This window comes from Rhineura floridana, chromosome 13, assembly GCF_030035675.1.
Source record: "Rhineura floridana isolate rRhiFlo1 chromosome 13, rRhiFlo1.hap2, whole genome shotgun sequence".
Lineage (NCBI taxonomy): Eukaryota > Metazoa > Chordata > Lepidosauria > Squamata > Rhineuridae > Rhineura > Rhineura floridana.
The window spans coordinates 37,785,323-37,804,702 of record NC_084492.1 but is presented as its reverse complement, the minus strand read 5'-3'; positions in this window follow the sequence as shown (position 1 = coordinate 37,804,702).

The following is a 19,380-nucleotide window of genomic DNA, read 5'->3' as shown; positions in this document are numbered from 1 at the left end:
TGAGCACCTATCCCGATTTGTTTCCACAAAGTTTGCGGAGAGGTTAGATGATGGTAGCTATTTATTGAGCATTCATTCTGATTTGCTTGTGGGGAGGTTATACTACGTTGCATCAAGCAACCGTTATCTCATACATTCCACTTCATTTCCCCATTGCAAATATTCTATGTTTGGGGTGGGGAACAGGTTTGTTGTGCAAGAGCTGCAAACCGACTTTAATTGGTCTATCTAGCTCAGTACTGTCTGCACTGACTGACAGCGGCTCTCTGGGGTTTCAGGCGGGGGTCTCTCCCAGCCCTACCTGGAGATGCTGGGGATTGAACCAGGGACCTTGTGCATGCAGGCGGATGCTCTGCCACTGAGCTATGCCCCTTTACACACATAAACAGGGTAATATGTCTTGCATCTTGTGAGGGGGCTTGATTCCATGGAAGCCTCTACCATAATAAATGTGTGAGTCTTTAAGTTGTCACAAGACTGTTTGTTGTTTCTGTGGCAAGAGGCCAACACGGCTACCCCTCTGGCAACTGGTTCTCCAGAATCTCTGGTCGGGGTCTTGCTCAGCCCAGCCATCAGAGACCCTCTTAATTTGAGATGCCAGGGGATTGCACCTGGGACCTTCTGCATGCTTAAGCAGGTGTTCTCCCCCCCCCTGAGCTACAGGCTAAGGGAAGGTTGAAGGTTTGGCAAAAGCACACCTGGTTTCCCAGAGAAGGGTTGTTCTCTCTTTCTCACTTTGCCTTCAGCATCTTGATGGAATTGGCTTGAATGGGGGGAGGTCAACAGGCGGCATCAGTTGCAATGCAGAGTGGCTTGCAGGCAAGAGACACCTCAGTCTATTTCCTCTCAGGGCGCCTTACCGTAATGTCCCCACCTTGAGGGGGGCTGGGTTGCTGGACAGACTGATCAGGGAAGGGGCTGCTGGGGGCAGATCTGGAAAATGCCCCTTTGCTGGGAGCCAACTCCATGAGTTCATAAGGTGAAGTGATAAGAAGTTCCTCGGTGTCTCATCGGTAGCCATAAGCAAAGGTGGCCTGCTGGGGTTTGGTGATGGACTGGTGATCCAAAGGGCTAGAGCCATACGACAATGGAACCAATGACCTAGAGAGGTAGTGGGCTGTCCGACACTGGAGGCCTTCAAGAGGCAGCTGGACAGCCATCTGTCGGGAATGCTTTGATTTGGATTCCTGCATTGAGCAGGGGGTTGGAATTGATGGCCTTCCAACTCTACTATTCTATGATTCTATGATCTTTTCTGCACCTACATGGTCTGCAGGACTGAGCATCCACGCGCTCTGCCACCTTTGTGCATCCTTAAATGTTGATTGCTATAACCCTTTACTTTCCAAAGGAGTCTGTTTGCCTATTACTGGGCTGGAGGTGTAACTCCTTGCTATATGGTAGCAAGTGATAAATTAAATTAATAGCAGAGGCAACACTGTAACTTAAAAAGGATTCTGTTACCTACATATGTGAGACTGGCATGCTTGATTTGTCTTTCTTCTTCTTTTAATGCTGAGACTTACAACAGGATTTGGGAGCCTTTTCCAACTTGCAGGCCACATTCCCCTCTATACAACTTGTTAGGGCTGCATGCTAGGGGTGGGTGGGACCAGAGCTATAAGTGGGTGGAGCTAGCATGTGACTTTTACCTCTGTAGTGGTTAAAGTGTTGGACTATGACCTGGGAGACCAGGGTCCAAATCCCCACACAGCCATGAAGCTCACTGGGTGACCTTGGGCCAGTCACTGCCTCTCAGCCTCAGAGGAAGGCAATGGTAAACCCCCTCTGAATAGCACTTACCATGAAAACCCTATTCATAGGGTCACCATAAGTCGGGATCGACTTGAAGGCAGTCCATTTCCATTTACTGTAGGCTACCTCCAGTAACAAAAAAAAGCCAGAGGTTTCTACACCTCCACCCCACATCTCTCCATCCATGAAAGCAAGAGGCATTAACAGGGTTAAAGTACACACGCTAGCTACCAGGCAAAAGCACTCAAAAGTGGGGGCAGTGAGGGGTGTGGCCTGAGGTGGGCACATGACCTTGGGAGAGTCTTGAGGGACAGGTTAGAGAAACTTGGAGGTTTCCAGCCCTGGTTTGTAGCATATATATGCTATCAAATATTTCTCTCTCTCTCATTCACACCCACACCCACACCAGGGAGGTTTACAAGTTTAAAAAATAAAATACAACCAAACAACTACAAAAAGCATAAAAACACGCAACAAGCCACATACCCTACTGTAAACTGCCCAGAGAGCTTCGGCTATGGGGTGGTAAGTAAGTAAGTAAGTAAGTAAGTAAGTAAACAAATAAATAAAGGCTCTTCTATTAAAATACAAGACCCTTAACAACTTGGGTCCGGGATCCCTTAAGGACCACCTGATCCCTCATATCCCTGCCTGATCACCGAGGTCTTGAAGGGAGTGTTAGTGGTCCCCCATGGCTTGGATGCATGTCTGATATCCACCAGGAGCCGCATGTTCACAATTGTGGGCCCAGTTTCATGGAGCTCCCGTCAGACAGGCCCCCTCCTTGTTGAACTTTTGCCATCTCCCAAACACTTTTCTTTTATTCCAGCAGACATTTTTTAATCTGATTGTATCATTTTAACTCATTTTTATTTTCATTGTACTGAGTTTCTTGCACACCGCTTAAAGACAGCTGTAATTAGGCAGTTTATAGATCTTCAAAATAAAATAAAAACACTGAAAAACAGCAGAGTGAACTGCACAATAAAACCATTTGTAAAAATGTTTTGGAAGTATGTCGGGGGTAGTTAAAAACGAACCCTGGGAGAAAAAAAGTGCTTTTGGTGTTCTCTAAAAGAGAACTGAGTGGGCATGCCTCTTTGAGGAAGGAGCTCTATACCTGAGTGTCACAGGTGAAAATTCCTCTGTGCTTGGTGACCTGCCTTGTCTCTGATGGTGGCTGGGTACCCAGAGAATGGCTTCAGCAGAAGATCTTCATATCCAGGAGCATATTGATGTGGGAACACTGGTGGCTGGTGGCTCCATGGCATTGGAACAGTGAGATCCACTCTGGGTTTCAATCTGAACTTTTAAGGAGCTTTCAGCACCTTGGACAGCTCCTTGAAAGTTCAGACTAAAACCTGGAGTGGTTTCATTGTCCCATTGACATTGGAGCCACCAGTTTCCCCTGCATGGGAGAAGGCATTTGTTACTAGGGATGGGGGAGACATCTAGTTCACTTTTAAAGGTGAACCTACCTAATTTGCACTTTCTGAAAACAATATGCAAACTTAAAAACAGCCATGCTTTAAAATTTCTGCTTCGCTGAATTTTGCAAGGCAGTTCTCCAGCCAAGTAATGTGTACAAAAATGCATATATTAGGGTGCTGGGTATGTGAGCTCAGTGTGAGCTCAGTGTCCTTGCTTGAAATGTGCACTGATATGTGGTCAGAGCGTCGCTCAGACCATCAGGTCATTGTCCATCCCTAGTTCCTAGGGCTTTTTGTGTGTGAATGGAACAGAAGAGAGGCATTGTGGGAAGCAAGCCAGCAGCATGGTCTGTCCTTGGCTACTTGCACTACGTCCAAGTTCCCAGGCTAAAAACAGGGCTTTGTTATCAGTGGCAGAGGGGCTGTGTCCTCTGTGCTCAAGTCTGCTTCCCTTTCCCCAGCCGCACCCTGCCTGTGCTGGTGGTGCTCACGGAGATAATAGGCTCTCTGCGCTGTAGCCAGGGTGAAGGGTGGGCTAGGGTGGAATATCACTCTGCAAAGGGCCACAGGAGAGATCGGGAAGTTTGCTGAGCTGCTCAGCCAGTAAGACAAACATTTCTCTTGCCAGCATCTAAACAGTATCTCGCTTCCCTTGCAATCACTGCCCCAAATGTTTGCCAGTGAGCTGCCCTTCCGTTGAGTGTGTGCGTGCTGATTGTCAGGACGGCTGATCTTTCCTAGCCTATGGTGGGTATGAAAGGTGATATTTATGTATGTACATATGTATTTTATTTAACAGGATTTATATACTGCTTACCCATCACCAAAATCTCTGACTGGTTGAAATAAAATATAAAATACACATTAAAATTACTAATCAAATCAGATGTGTAAAAACAAGAGAGCCTTTCCCCCCCAAAATAAAATCAGCAGTTTTAAAAACATACATTATAAAATAAAATTACATATTAAAATATGTATCAAATGTCGGTGTCTGGGTAGGGCTTGCTTAAAACAGAAAACATTTTACCAGGTCACAGAAACAGTACAGCAAAATCTATTGGCTTAATGGATGTAACTTTTAAAGCTTTGTGCAGTTCGCCACATTACAGCTATGCAAAAGGCACAGGTTTTTACACACACATACACACACACACAATGTGGCTTGGGAAGGAGGTGTGGCCTGGAGAAAGTCCTGAGGGCCAGATAGAGATTCTGGAGGGTTGCATGCAGCCTCTGGGCCTGAGGCGCCCCACCTCTGGGGTAGACCACACTGAGCAGAGATGGACCAGTGGCCTGACTTGGCACAAGGCAGAGCAGAATGCTGGCATAACTCCATCATTCAGTGATGGGGCAAACCCTTTGTATGCATTCTCTGGCCTCTCCACTTCCAAAGGTGCCAGATAATCTGTCTGAGTGCTGGAATCATGTCTAGATTTTATCAACCTTGTAAAGGTCCCCCTAGTCCAGCATCCTTCCAGCTAGGGCTTGACAGGTGCGTCCAGGGCACCCTCCAGCAGAGCATGGAGGCAACAGCTCATTGGAGGCTGGTCCATCTGGGCAAACGGGGCCCTGTCCCACCAACCTCAGCTGCCCCCCACCTGCTGACTTCTTACTGACTTACTTTACTTGGGGTCACTTTGCCTGCCATCGGCTCTGGCTTCGCTTGCTGTAAAGGCCTCCCTGCCTTCTGTCCTACCAATCCCAATAGCAATCAAGCGCCATTGCAACAGCTCTCCTGGGTGGCTGCCTTGAAGGACGTGGTCTTCAGTGGCATGCTCTCACTGGACAGAGGGCCTGTGGCTCAGGGGTAGAGGGCCTGCTTTGTACACAGAAGGCCCCAGGTTCAACCCCTGCTTTCTCCTGGTCTTGGACGAGAAGCCAGGAAAGGTTGCTGTTCAAGGTCCTGAATGGCAACTTCTGCTGCCAGTGAAAGTAGGCAATGTTGGGCTATACTGGGGTGACAGTGACCTGCCATGTTCACACCTTTCCTTCCATTTCTGCAAGGAGCTCAGAGCAGGATACGCGAGGTTATTATCTAGCGTTGTCATGCAACAACTCTGTAAGGCAGGCTAGGTTGAGGAACCGGCCCAAGATCACACTGCAAACTTCTCTGCTGAATGGGGATTTGAACCCAGGTGCCTCTGGTCCAAGGGTTGGATCCAGTGCTAGTTCTACTCAGAATAGACCCTTGAAAGTAATGAACATGACTAAGCTAGGTCTACGAGTACAAAACTAGTAGGATACAACATGTCACTCTTGACACCATTCCCTGGCCCTCCCCAAAGCGTGGATGCCCAAACAGATGCGGCACAGCAGCCTTTGCCAACCTGGTGCCCTTCAGGAATTTTGGACCACAGCTGACATCCACAGTTGTAGTCCAAAACAGTTGGAGGGCGCCAGGTTGGGGGAGGCTGAGGGCATCTTCTTTCCATTCTCTCTCTCCTGCTTTGATTTGTCCTCTTTCAGCCTACCAACTGATTCCTTCTTAAGAGTTGTGTCTGACTGGCTGAGTCTTCCACTCATCTCTGAGCAGCGCATGTCAGCCCCCCCCCTCCCCTCCTCTCCCCCACCTTTGGAAAACAGGCACACCTCCCACCTGCTCTGCCAGGATCTTCCTCTTGAGCCATGCCATGTGCTCTGTTTGCTGTGGCCAGCTCCCTTTCGACTGACACCTGTCTGCTTTGTTGGGACAGACCATCCCTCGGCCCTGAAGTACTGTTTGATATTTGGGACGAGTCAACAGCTTGGCCCTGTACGTGTCAACAGAGCTGCTGGCTCTGATGCACAAGGAGAATGGATGACACATGAGTGTGTGTCTGTGTGTGTCTGGAAGGGTGGGGAATCTGAGCTGGTTTCTTTCATAGCCTCCATCATTTCACAGATGGAGATAGGAATGCTCTGCAGCAAAGCACCTGCTGTGCATCCTGGTTCAGTCCTGCTCGGTGGGATCTCATAATCTTATGTAGCAAGTGATGGGTAACACCTCTAGGAATGTAGGAAGGTGCTTCACACCGAGTCAGACCATTGATCCATTTTAGCTCAGTAGCCTACACTGACTGGCAGCAGCTCTCAAGGGCTTCAGACAGGGGCATTTCCAGCCCTCCCTGGGGATTGAACCCAGGACTTTCTGCATGCAAAGCAGATGCTCTGCCTCTGTGCTGCAGCCCTTCTCGTGAGACCCTGGAGCTGCGTTGAGAAGTTCTCTCAGCATGAGACATGCAGACGTGCTACCAGCCAGAGTAGAGTGTGCTAGGCTAGATGGACCTATGGTCTTACCTGTTATTGTTGTGTAAATTTGTATAATTGTTAGCAGAGAAGTCAATGGTCTGAGATGTGTGTGTGCCAGTGTGTGTGTTTACCTAAGTAGCAGGCTTTTATCCTGCATTGAGATCACTGAGACTTAAGACTTAGTAAAATAAGGAAAGCTACTTTATTTATAGAAATACATAGTAGATAGAAAGGCATACCTAGTTCTAACTAAGTTGGAGGCGCAACGTCCAGGTGTGGGAGTTGCCCTCATGGCTAGGAGGGAGAGAGCAGAGGCAAAGGTGTCTCCTCTCTCTCAGATAGTCGAAGAAGAGAAGAAGGGAAAGAGCGGAAGGAGGAGGGGCAGATAAGCTTCCCTAAGCATATCAGTCTGCGATGGAAGGAAGTCAATCAGAGCATCACAGGTAAAGGTGGTCAAGCCTATCCATCTGGAGGACCCCAACTCTATCTCCCTTCTGGAACAAAACAGGAGTTGCTCTTGCCCCACTTCCAACAGTTATGAGGCAGCTTAATAACAGCATAAGAAGAGCGCTGCAGGATCAGACCAATCTAGTCTAGCATCCTGTTCTCACAATGGCCAAGCAGATACCTATGGGTAGCTCAGTGGCAGAGCATCTGCCTTGAACACAAAAGATTCCAGATTCAGCCCCTCACATCTCCAGGTAGAAAGCTCCTGCCTGAAATCTGCGAGAGCTGCTGCCAAGCAGTGCAGGCAATACTGGCCAAATGGACTAATGGTCTAGCTCAGTATAGGCAGCTTCCTCAGTTTCTAAGCAGGATCTGAGGGCAACAGCAGCACCCTCTTGTTGTGATTCCCAGCCACTGGTATTCAAAGGCACACTGCCCCCGACATTGGAGGTAGAAGACAGCCTTCCTGGCTAGTAGCCACTGACAGCCTGATCCTCCATGAATTTGTCTAATCGTCTTTCGAAGTCATCCAAGTTGGTAGCCGTCACTGCCTCTTGTGGGAGCAAATCCCTTCATTTAACTATGCACTGTGTGAAGAAGTCCTTTCCTGTGTTCTTCCTTGTAATGTCCCTTTCCCCCAACACCAGGGTTAGCTGACCTTTGGCCCTCCAGATGGTACTGGACTACAGCTCTCAGCACTTCTGACTATTGGGCTTGCTGACTTGAGCTGCTGGGAGTGAGAGACCAGTGACACCTAGAAGGCCACAGGTGAGCCATTTCACCAGCCCTACACCCTTGAAAGGGCAAATACCTGAGACTCCATTGCCGAAGGCTCTCCTCTCCTGGATGCATTTATTTATTTGATAATACTTTGTCTGGTGATGGCTTCAGGAGTAAGTGTGTTTGTAAATGGAGACTAACAGTTTTATTTAAAACTTAAGGAAGGTTACAGAAGGAAGGCTTTCCAGGCAGCCTGAACATATGGAGATGTACCCCGAAGTAAAGGCACACAGAGTTGCAGCATTTGATAAGCAACCCTGGCTGCAATCTCATGCACTCCTACTTTGGAATAAGCCCAACAGAAGTAGCCATGGGTGAATCTGTCCATTTTGATTCCCTCAGTTTCACATTTTGCCAGTCCCAAGTCCAGCTCCCTACATTTCCATATCAATCTGTGATTTTTTTGTTTAAAAAAGACCTCATGAAAATTCAACAGCGTTTTAGTACAAATTTCTCTTAATATACACATTTTCCCATGCAATTTAGCCCGATATACACATTTCTTGCCAAGCAGTTCCCTTAATGTAATGCATGTTTGTATGTTATATGCATTTTATGCACACCTTTCCTTTCCTGTATGCATTTTGTACACGTGACTTGGCTAGTGAACAGTACTGGGGAGTTTGGGAGTCATGAATGTTGAAATATGGCTGTATTCCTTTCCATTCATTGTTTCGGAAAGTGCAAATGAGATCGGTTCACCTATACATGCAAAGTGAATCCACTCCCCCCCCCACTCCCATTGGGAATGTATGTTCTTCCATTCCTCTAGTGTCATTTGCTGGAGGGCCTAATCATGGATAGGTTGCTGACCTGTAGCCTTCTCTGATCTTCACGGAGTTTCTGCCGTGGGGGAGGTTTTGGAATGGCATTTGACACACTTCTGAATGCAGCCATGTAAAACACAACAGGAGGTGCAGGAGGTGTGTCCAAGTCTGTTCTTGTTCATGTGCCTAAACAGAAGGGGTCTTGGCAAAGGGTTGACACCAGGTATGTGGCCCATAATAAGCGTCCCTGTCAATTCAAAGGCAGGACAGGCAAAAATTCAACAGAAAGAACTCTCTCCATTCTTGTGTCTCAGTGCAGTGGAGGAAAGCTTCACCTGTTGGATTTCATCCCTTTTCTTGCAGCTGTCAATGCTGCAGGAGGCCTATCAGAAAAAAACACATGCAGAGTTGGCAGCCCAGCTCACTCAGAGTTCCCAGGCTGGACGCCTCTCTCTTAACTCATTCCACTGGGTGTGAGATGGAAAGAGGGTCATGCCCTATAGCGAGAGGGGAAGGCAAAACAGCTGCACTGCAGTGATAGTGCAGAAGTTGGAGGAGGGAAGGCAGCTGCACCCATCTCCTTCCCCCAACAGGAACCATCTGTGTCAGGGGCTGAGCCCAGCTCCTCAAGCCTTACCAGCCGTTCCGGACAGATTTCTGAATGACTTCCCCTTTGGACTTCCCCAAACATGGGAGCAAGGCTCAAGCTGTAGGCGACCCAGGAATTGTGGGTCCCGTAGCCATCCAGTGCACTCGGAGGAGGAACGTACAGGGGAGGGGTCTCTCAAGGGTCCCCCTCCCATATGATAGCTGGGTGAATGTGAGAGGGGATGCATTCATGGGAATCATGGACCAGCGTGTGGCATGAGATTGTGAGCATTTGGTTATCCCTGTTGCAACCAGAGGTACAGTAAAGTAAATTTATACTCTGGATGTCATTCATTGGCGATCATTTGTGGCCAAGTAAGTCTTCCAAGATAAGGTCTTTAAGCTGGCCCTGTCATGTTTTTTTTGGGGGGGGGATCTTCAGCTTATTCTTATGAGTGTGGTCCTGGACATCTTGCCTTAATGTCCTATTGTGAAGGCACCACTGGATGCAGTCATGGGGCTAAATTTGAAAAAGGAGCTGCCTCACTAGAGGTTTTTCTTGGGTGGTGCTTAGAAACTGCAGGGCTTCTCCATCTTGGAAGAGGCAAAGTAAGAATAAAGAAGAGTGCCTCTGAACGCATGCAGAATTTGCACCCCCTCTCCCTGGTAATCGACCCAGAGGTGCTGTCTGTACTAGTGGCAATCCTGGTTTATTAAACCTGGTCCCTGGGAAAGCATGCTGCTGCTTTTGCCCCTCAATTGGCCTTGGGGGGATAACTGGTTGACCACAGGTTGCTAGGCGGAGTTGTCAATCTTCCGAGTCCAACTCCCTCTCTGGGGTCTCTAGAAGGGGGGTGGTGAACCAGAGCTGATGAATGTGGCCCGCTATCTGCCCCAGTGGTGGCTGGGGGCCCGTGTCAGTGGAGCAGTGGAATCCGCTCCAGGTTTTGGTCTGGAGCAGATTCCACTGCCCCACTGTCATGGAGCCAGCCGCCGCCATTGATCTGGCCTTTAGGACTCTCCCCATGCACCCCATTGGCCCTGCTTTCCCTCTCCTCCCCTTGAATATTTTTGCCTGGCTGAAATATGTCCTTGGGCTCTGACAGTGCTTTTTGCTATCCCTGGATGGAGTAGAAAGGGGTGTGTGTGTGTGTGTGTGTGTGTGAGTGAGTGAGAGAGAGAGAGAGAGAGAGAGAGAGAGAGAGAGAGGCTCTCCAGGGTTCCAGGCAAGAGTCTCTCACAGCCCTACCTGTAGATGCTGGCGGGGATTGAACCTGGGACCTTCTGCGTGCAAAGCAGATGCTCTGCCACTGAGCTACCGCCCTTCCCCAACAGCTACTCTACAAAGGTCAAATTTGCATTTGGTGCTGTACCCACTTTTGCCTCTCCCCCCCCACATAATTGGCATGTGATCCCTGAAAGATTGCCCAGAAGGCAATGTGGCCCTTGGGCTGAAGAAGACTCTCCACCCCTTGTCTAGAAGTTAAATGACTCCATGAAGGCTGGATGCAACTAGTCTCTAATGCACAGGGATGCATGTACGTGGTGCACATGCATGAACATCACAGTGCCATGTTCTGCACTGCCTGCCATTTTGCATACTGATGGGACTCATTTGGAACTCTTGCTAACAGATTGCAGGAGCATTTCACTTTAATTGTTTTAGTGTATCTTTAACCTCTCAGAGCACTTAAGAGTAAATTAATTCAGCATGCGGGTGATGAAGTGGCTCTGACTCAAGACAGACATCGTTGTTCCAAGAACCAGTGTTACAAGCATGCCTCTGTTTTCAGCTGTGAAATATTGGAGAGGGGGATGCTGCGCCCCAACCTGCCCCCCAACCACCAGAGATTAAAGAACATGAGAAGACAGGACTTCCAGGCAGCCCTAAACCCTGACACTCATCAAACACAGCCACTGACCAGCTGGACTCTTCTGCCCTAGAGCTTTAACAACAAAGGGCCCCAGAAGAAGAAGAAGGAGAAGAAGAAGAAGGAGAAGAAGGAGAAGAAGAAGAAGTCGTCTCCCATACTCCATAACTCCAGGACATCCAGTGAAGCTGAATGTTGGAAGATCCAAGACAGACCAAAAAAATAAAAGCACTTCTTCACATAGTGCATAGTTAAACTGTGGAACTCACTCCCACAAGAGGTGGTGATGGTCACCAATGTGGATGTCTTTAAAAAACGCCCCCTGGACAGACAACACTAGGCAGGGGGAAGGCGCTACATGAAGCTCATAAAAGGGGTTTTTATATGTTATAGAGAGAGTAGGTGGGCCTCTGAATACTAGGGTGGTGTTCAACACTAGTCCTACTCAGAGTAGACCCATTGAAATCAATGAACCTGATGAATGTAGGTTCATTAATTTCAGAGGAGCTCCTCTGAGAAGGACTTTGCTGAATACAACTCCTAGTTGCTGGGAATTGCAAGTGAGGGAGAACACTGTTGCACTTAAGGATGTTGGAAACTGCAACTCTGTGGTGGGCAAACTACCATTCCTTGGATTCGTTAGGGGAAGCCATGTGCTTTCAATGTATGGGGTGTACACAGCCTAAAACTAAGCAGGAGGAAGCTGACAGCCAATGCCACTCTTTGGACTGGATTTAGAAAGGGAGGCAGGCAGGTGGGGGCTGGCTGAAGATAGACTGGGGTTGGTGGAACAGTGCCCCTTTCACTCTCATGGACCAGCCTACATGGCCTGCAGGAGTCTTGGCAGGTGCCCAGCAGTGCCTACCCCTGACACCAGCCCTCCTCTCTGTCTATGAAGTTATCTCACTCATCCTTAAACCTGCTTACGCCACAGTGCTGCCACCACATCCGATGGCAACGAGGCCACCCCTGCAGCCTTTCCTGAGTGCGCTCATGTGTCCCAAGGGAGCAGACAGCTGCGTCGCTCTGCACAGCCAGCCTGTACCTCCACCTACAGCTGCTTGCATTGCCTTGATCAACACCAGTTTCCAAGTCGGGATGCCCCACCCTGCCTGTGTCTCGCCCCCTCCCGACGCCCCTTTTGTATGCATCGGTGGCTCGGCTGCAAGAGACATTTGTCCCAGTAGCCACACAATAATCCCAGCATGTTATTTTTGGGTGGGGCTGCCCCTCTTGTAGTCTGCTCTAGTTTCATTATGAACAAGAGGGGAACACATTTTGTCGCTCTCCGCAGAACGGAAAACCCCCCAGTCGGCTCAAAGGAGCTTCATCAACTCTCACATCCTCTTCCATGCGTCAGGCCCAGAGAGGGAACAGACCTGGGAGGGACACCCCCTTCAAACAGCTGCCAGGCACTTCAGTTCGCTTGCGGCTAACAGGGCGGATCTGGGACTTGGCATGCGGTGCGGTGGTCGTAGCCTTTAGCGACCAATGTCCTCTGCTCTCCGTCCATTTCTCTCTGACAACAGCAGCTGTTTTCTGGAATTCTTGAAGCAGGTCAGTTCGGGTGGTTCTCCCCACACTAAGCACTTAACAAACACAGCCGTTTCAATCTCCCAAAAATGCAACAAGAGCTCAGCAGCTGGATCAGCATCTTGTTCCCACAGTGGCCAACCAGGTGTTCATGGAAAAGGAGCAGGATCATAGGAACATAGACAGCTGCCTCCTACGGAGTCAAACCATTGGCCAATCTAGCCCAGTACTGTCTATACTTTTAGGCAGGAGATTCTCTCCGTGGTACCCGGAGATGCCAGGAATTTATTTATTATTTATTTAATAATAATAATAATAAACTTTAATTTATAGGCCGCCTATCTGGCCAATGGCCACTCTAGGCGGCGTACAATAAAGCACGATAAAATACATGGTAAAATATGATACAATAAAAACAATATAACCAGTACAGCACAATGCAAAATTACAGTATTTAGTAGAGTTGTCAGTAATACAATTCTGAAGCTAGTTCACCTTAGAAGTCTCAAGTTCATAAAGGCCTGATGGAAAAGCCAAGTCTTCAGGCCCCGGCGAAATATATATAGGGAAGGGGCATGTCGAAGATCTATTGGGAGGGAGTTCCAAATCGTGGGGGCCGCCACAGAGAAGGCCCTCTCTCGAGTCCTCACCAACCCAATCACTTTAGTTGACGGGACTGAGAGGAGGCCCTGAGTGGCAGATCTTGTAGGGTGGCACAATTTATGACGTTGGAGGCGCTCCATCAGGTATACTGGGCCGAAACCGTACAGGGATTTATAGGTTAATACCAACACCTTGAATTGAGCCCGGAAAATAACTGGAAGCCAGTGTAGATTGTACAGCACTGGGGTAATATGATCATAACGGCGGGTGTTCGTAATTTATTTGATTTCTATCCCGCCCTTCCTCCTAGCAGGAACCCAGGGCGGCAAACAGAAGCACCAAAAACACTTTAAAACATCATATAAACAGACTTTAAAATACATTAAAACATCTTTTAAAACATTTTTTTTAAAAAGCTTTCAAAACATCTTTTTTTTAAAAAAAAGGTTAAAAACATTTTTTTTAAAAAAAGCTTTAAAAACGTATTAAAAAGCAATTCCAACACAGACACAGACTGGGATAAGGTCTCAACTTAAAAGGCCTGTTGAAAGGAAGGTCTTCAATAGGTGCAGACAAACTAACAGAGATGGCGCCTGTCTAAGATTTGATCCTGAGACCTTCTGCATACAAAGTTGATGCTCTGCCACTGAGCTGCAGCCCTTCTGAATGCAACAGCACCCTCCCTGCTTGTGATTCCCAGCAACTGGAATTCAGAGCCACACTGTTTCCGACTGTGGAGGCAGAACATAGGCATCTTGGGAAGCAGCCATTGCCAGCCTTTTCCTCCATGAATTTGTCTAATCTTCTTTTAAAGCCATCCACGTTGGTGACCATCACTACATCATGTGTGAGTGAATTCCATAGTTTAATCATGCGCTGTGTGTAGAAGGAGTTTCTTTTGCCTGTCCTGAATCTCCCAACATTCCGCTTCATTGGATGGCCCCGGATTCTAGTATTGTGAGAGAGGGAGAAAAAATCCTTCTCTGTTCACTTTCTCCACACTGTATTGGAGTCATTGCAGGTGTGTGTGTGTCTGGGAAATGTTTTGCTCTCTGAGGCAGAAAAAGAAATGGTGATCTCTTCCCAAGTCAAAACACAGAGGACTTTGTGGCCAAGTTAATTTGGCAAGAACGGTAGAAAACCTACAGGGGCCTCTCCCTCAGAGCAACAATACAATACTACTACTACTACTACTACTACTAACAACAACAATAACAAATTAAATAAGAATCTATTTGCTGCCCTGTCATGACACTCAAACACAAATGATTGAGGGCAGCAGAAAAATCCCTAAAAAGAAACAAATAAACAACTGAATGAATGAAAAAAAATCAAATAAATAAAGTAGATAAGAAAGTAACGTGATTTAGGCATCAGGACAAACCTATTTCATGCCGTTGTGTGTTTTAATGCTGCTCTGAAATTTTATCACTGCTGGTTTATTGTTTTATATTATGCTCTGCTGTCCAATGTATTTTATCGATTGCCCATTTAACTGGATTATAAATGCTCTTTGCTATGTTTTTGGAAGCTGCCTTGTAAATTTCTTTGAAATGGAAAGTGGGATATAAATCTTTTTAACTTTGGGTCCCTCCAGACTAGTTTGTTTCGTTTACAGGTGCATTCAGCAACACGTCATTGTGCTCTAGTGTCAGATTACAGAGGTTCAACCTGGGGATCTTTCACACACAAAGCTCCTCCCTCTATCAAATTAATGACTTGACAGCCACCAACTTGTGTACAGGACCAGAAAAGGTGCCAAGAAACCCACGTGGGCAGGCACTACAAACACATGAACAGAAGTAGCTCCTGCTAATAAAGTTTATGGTTCCAACCTCCAAGACCCACTGGAAAGAAAACTACTCTGGGACAGAACTAATCTAAAACAGAGAGCTCAGGCTGAGATCAGTGCCAAAGTACAGCAGGTGCTGCAATGCAGCTGTTTGGTTTCTTGTGCAGGTTAATGGGAACAGAGCCAAGATCCTCTGCCCCCCCCCGCCACTGTCCCATGGGACAGGATAGGAGGTGAAGAGGTGATCAGAAAAGGATGGATTGCGGGGGGTGTTGATGGAGCATGCCACAAGTTGTAACCTGCAGCCCACTCGTTTGACATCCTCTACTCTAAGTCTCCTACAGCCAGAGGTCTTGTGGGAAAGGCTGTAGCTCAGTGTTAAAAAAACCGCTCTGTATGCAAAAGGTCCCAGGCTTAATCCCTCATGTTTCCAGGTACGGCTGGGAAAAGACCCCTGCCTGAAACCCCAGAGAGCTGCTCCAGTCAGTATAAGCAATATTCAGCAAGAGGGGTCGCACTTTCCTCTTCCTAGCAAATCCCCTCCTTTTATAGCCCCAGTAAAGAACGCCAGCCAATTCTCCCACATGCACTCTCAGAGCGAGACAGCAAGCCCCCTCCACCTTTCAAAGGTAAATAAACCAGGGCTGATGGCCTTCAGGAGCCTTTCACTGGAACGGTTAGGGCCAACTGCACACTTGCAGACATGCATAAATAACTGAAAGGGGATGCATTCTGCAGCAGAGGTCTCACAGTGGGAAGGGACTCTTGAACCCTTTGCTCTTGGGCTTTATCTTGGTCTAAATCTCTTCCCCTGCCTAGCTGATTTTCTCCCTCAAAGGGAAAAGTCACAGGGACCTCATTGTTCAGTGAGCTTGGCCCTTACTGTCCAGAATACAGGGTGTGGGTCTCTCTTGAGCCTCCTGGTTACTGAAAATAGCGCAGGTTTTTGGCTTCTTGTTCCTGGTTCTAGCAAACCCTCCTTGCTGTGTTGTACCTTGCCTCAACTCTCTATGATATTGACCTTGGATGGTTGCCTGACCTTGCCTCTGGATCACATTTTGGACCTAGCCTCTTTGTGCTTGACCTTGGTTTGTTTGGACTCTGCCACACCTGCAACCCTGCCTTTGTTTGTGAGTGTTGTGCTACATGGCCTATGCCTCCTGGGACTGGGACCCAAGCCATTGAGGGCACCTACTGGAGCATGTCGTTATCACAGTTCAAGAAGACATTCCCTCCAGGCAAAAGCACAGTGAGGTAGGAAGCTGCTTTTACTGAGTCAGAGCATTGGTCTATCTAGTTCAGTATTGTCTACCTTGACTGGCAGTTCTCCAGGGTTTCAGGCAGGAGTCTCAGCTGTATCTAGAGGTGCTGGGAATTAAACCTGGGACCTTCTTCCTGCAAAGCACCACTGAGCTACGGCCCTTGAAGAAGGCGCAGGGCTGAGGCTGGGAGTGGCTTGGGGAGAGGGGGCATGGCCAGCCTGAGAGGCCCCCAGCCCAGAGCGTCTCTCACCCCTCTCTAATGGGCTTGCTGCCCTTGTTTATGAACTGATCAAACTGGAGTAAGGGAGATCTCCATGGAGCAAGCCTGGAGTCCCAAACTTTCCATACGCCAATGCTTGAAGTTAAAGACATGTTTTTCTGTTTCCAGGTTTGCTATAACAAATGCTTTTGTTTTTCCTCAAAAATGCCATTCTCAATAGTTACCCAGTACTCTCTTTATTTCCCCCTGGATTGTTCCCAACTTAAAGAAAACAACAGCACAAAAACGACCCTCTAGTGGGCAATAGTATAAAAGTCAAGCACGCATTTGGCATTGCCACCTTGCTGTGCCTCTCTCTGTTTGATTCTTTCATGCAAGGACGACGCCATTTGCTAGCCAAGCCTTGCCCTTCTGGTTTGCCCAGATAAAAGCATGCTTGCCACTCCTTCAATCTCTGCTCTGATACTGGCAGCAGAATCACTTGAAACCTCTGCAGCGCCCAGCCTTTTCAGCCCTCACTTATCATACAAAGATATTAAGTGGTCAGGGCATCGGCTCATCTCGCCTAGGCACAGATCACCTATGATCCTTTTAATGGGAGATTGAAACTAGGACACTCTGTACATAAAGGCGGCACTCTCCTCGGAGATGACCTTTGGTCCAAGGACAGTGCAGTTAATCCTCTCATATTCCCACCACAATGAGAAAGTGACAAAACTAGGAGGCTTCCAGACAGCAGGTTCCAGTAAGAGAGTGTAATGCTAATCTAGACATACCTGGGGTGCAGGGAGCACCTGCAAAAGAGGTGCAAAGCATGTCATGGGGCCACCCTTGTGGATTCTACTAAGGCCTGCCTTTTGGATTGGTGGGGATCAATGTTCAGAGAAGCTTAGTCCTCACTGAGCTGGCAGGTGTCAGGCTGGTGGTCTAACACCTCAAAAAACCAAAAACCACTCCCTTCTGCAAGGGCCTTCAACAACTGTAATGTCATTCCATTTCCAGTGGCCCAGCCTTAGAAGGTGCTCTGCTTTGATGTTAGGACCCAGGCAAGCATCATGTTGCTCCCACCGCAACTCTCTGCCATCGCAGTAGAGGATTCCCACGGGAATCTGAGAGGTACAAAGTCATTTTTGAAGACATGAATTACCAAGTTGGGAGTAGGGGAAGAAAGGAAACAACAGACAGGGAAGGAACATGACAAAATCAAATAAATTATTCTTTTTATTAAAAAAAAAATAATCAAAGGAAGGTATGGAGTAGGCGATAAGAGAGGAGACAGTAAAGGTGAGTGTAGAAGAGGAAAAGAGAAATGAGGTTGGAAGAGAGGGAAGGAAATAAAAGCAGGAGAAAAAGAGCAAGTTAGTTGAGGGGGAGGGTGGTGGCAGCACCCCCCCTCTCACCCCCACCCCCCAGTGCCTATCACTACTCTCCATCGCATTAGCCCAAACTTGAAGTAGTTTTTCACCAAGATTGGAGTGATCAGGTAGTACAGCCCTTGCAGCTGCTGCTAGGCCGGTGAATAAGCACCTGCTTATCTCTGCCCAACGGCTGTGAGCGGCTGCAGATTGTGTTGAGGATGAGGTGTTGGCTGCGCACTGCAATTTCCATATCAGTACCCTGCAGCCGCTCCAGCCGAATAAACACAACAGCCACGTGGACAAAAGGTTAATTATCAATTTTCAGAGAGAGGAAGAAAGAGGGGAGAGAGAGAGAGAGAGAGAGATTGTAGGGGAAGTGCCAGACCAAGTGGGGATTTCTGTTAAATTCTGGTGTTAGGTAGCCCATCACCAGCGGTGCAAAATTGACCATTAAGTGGTTTAGCTTTCTGCATCAGGCTGGTGGGTGATGTGGGTATACTTTGGTGGCAACAATATGGGATGTTGTCTTACCACTACCGATGATCTAAGGATCTTTCTGCCAAGGTTCAGTTCTGTGAATTAGTTTCATATGGGACACACTCAAGTTCCACTGACTTGTAGGACCTGCACCCACCAAGGATCAGGTTTTTCACTGGCTCCCTGCTGATGTGCAACGGAGTTTCAATGTATGCACTCCAGAGTGGTGCAGTCATTGAGCCGCTGCCCATACAGAGTCTAGGGGTGTACTACTGGTGGTCCTGGGTCATATGGCCTCATTACACAGCCACGGGAGTAGCTGTATGCTATAGCCAGCATGGATTTTTTGCATTCCGCAGTGTTAAATTGAAAATACCCCCCATGCCATTCTGCTGCTTCCCATAAGCACATTTCAAAATGAAACCTTACAAAATGTATAGTCCTGAACTCAGAAATACTTGCTTAATAACCCTCTAAATTTTCAGGGCGATACACAAAACAGTCAGAGAGAATCCAGAATTGTGCATAGTGTTCCAAGTATGGTTGCACCCTAGTTCTAAAGGCATTATGATACTGGCACTTTTCACATTTCAAATTGTGTTCTCCCCCCCTTTTTCTTACTACAAATTCATGGCACTTTCTGTGCGATTTAAATTGTCCACATGGGGATGGTTATAAATCAATCAACTGCTGGTGATACATTGCCAGGAACTCAAACTGCAAAGACTGAACTGGGAATTCACAGAGGGAATGAATTCATGGGCTCAGCAAAGTTCAAAGTTTGCAACCTCCAAAAGAGACTTGGACATGAAATGCCCCTTGTTTGCAATCAGAAGGAACACACCAAACTGAGACTTTGGTCTGGATCAGTTAGCCTGTAAGGAAGTTGGTGGATAGGTGGTCATGCCTTTGGGCAGAGCTAGGGATGGACAAACGTTTTCTCCCTTCCAGGTTTAGTAGTAAGGGCTGGTTCACACATGTTTTTCCACCACTTGTCAGCTGAATGTGTCAACTAACTCTTGAATAGCATTGATGTGCATTTGAGGCAGCCCTCCCCATGGCTACTAGCCATGATGGCTATGTTCTACCTCATCTGTTGGAGGCAGTATGATTCTGAATGCCAGTTGCTGGGAATCACAAGTGGGGAGAATGGTGTTGCACTTGGGTTCTGCTTGCAGGATTCCCAGAGGCATCTTGTTGGCTACTGAGAGAACAGGCTGCTGGACTAGATGGGCCTTTGGCCTGACCCAGCAGAACTATTCTTAT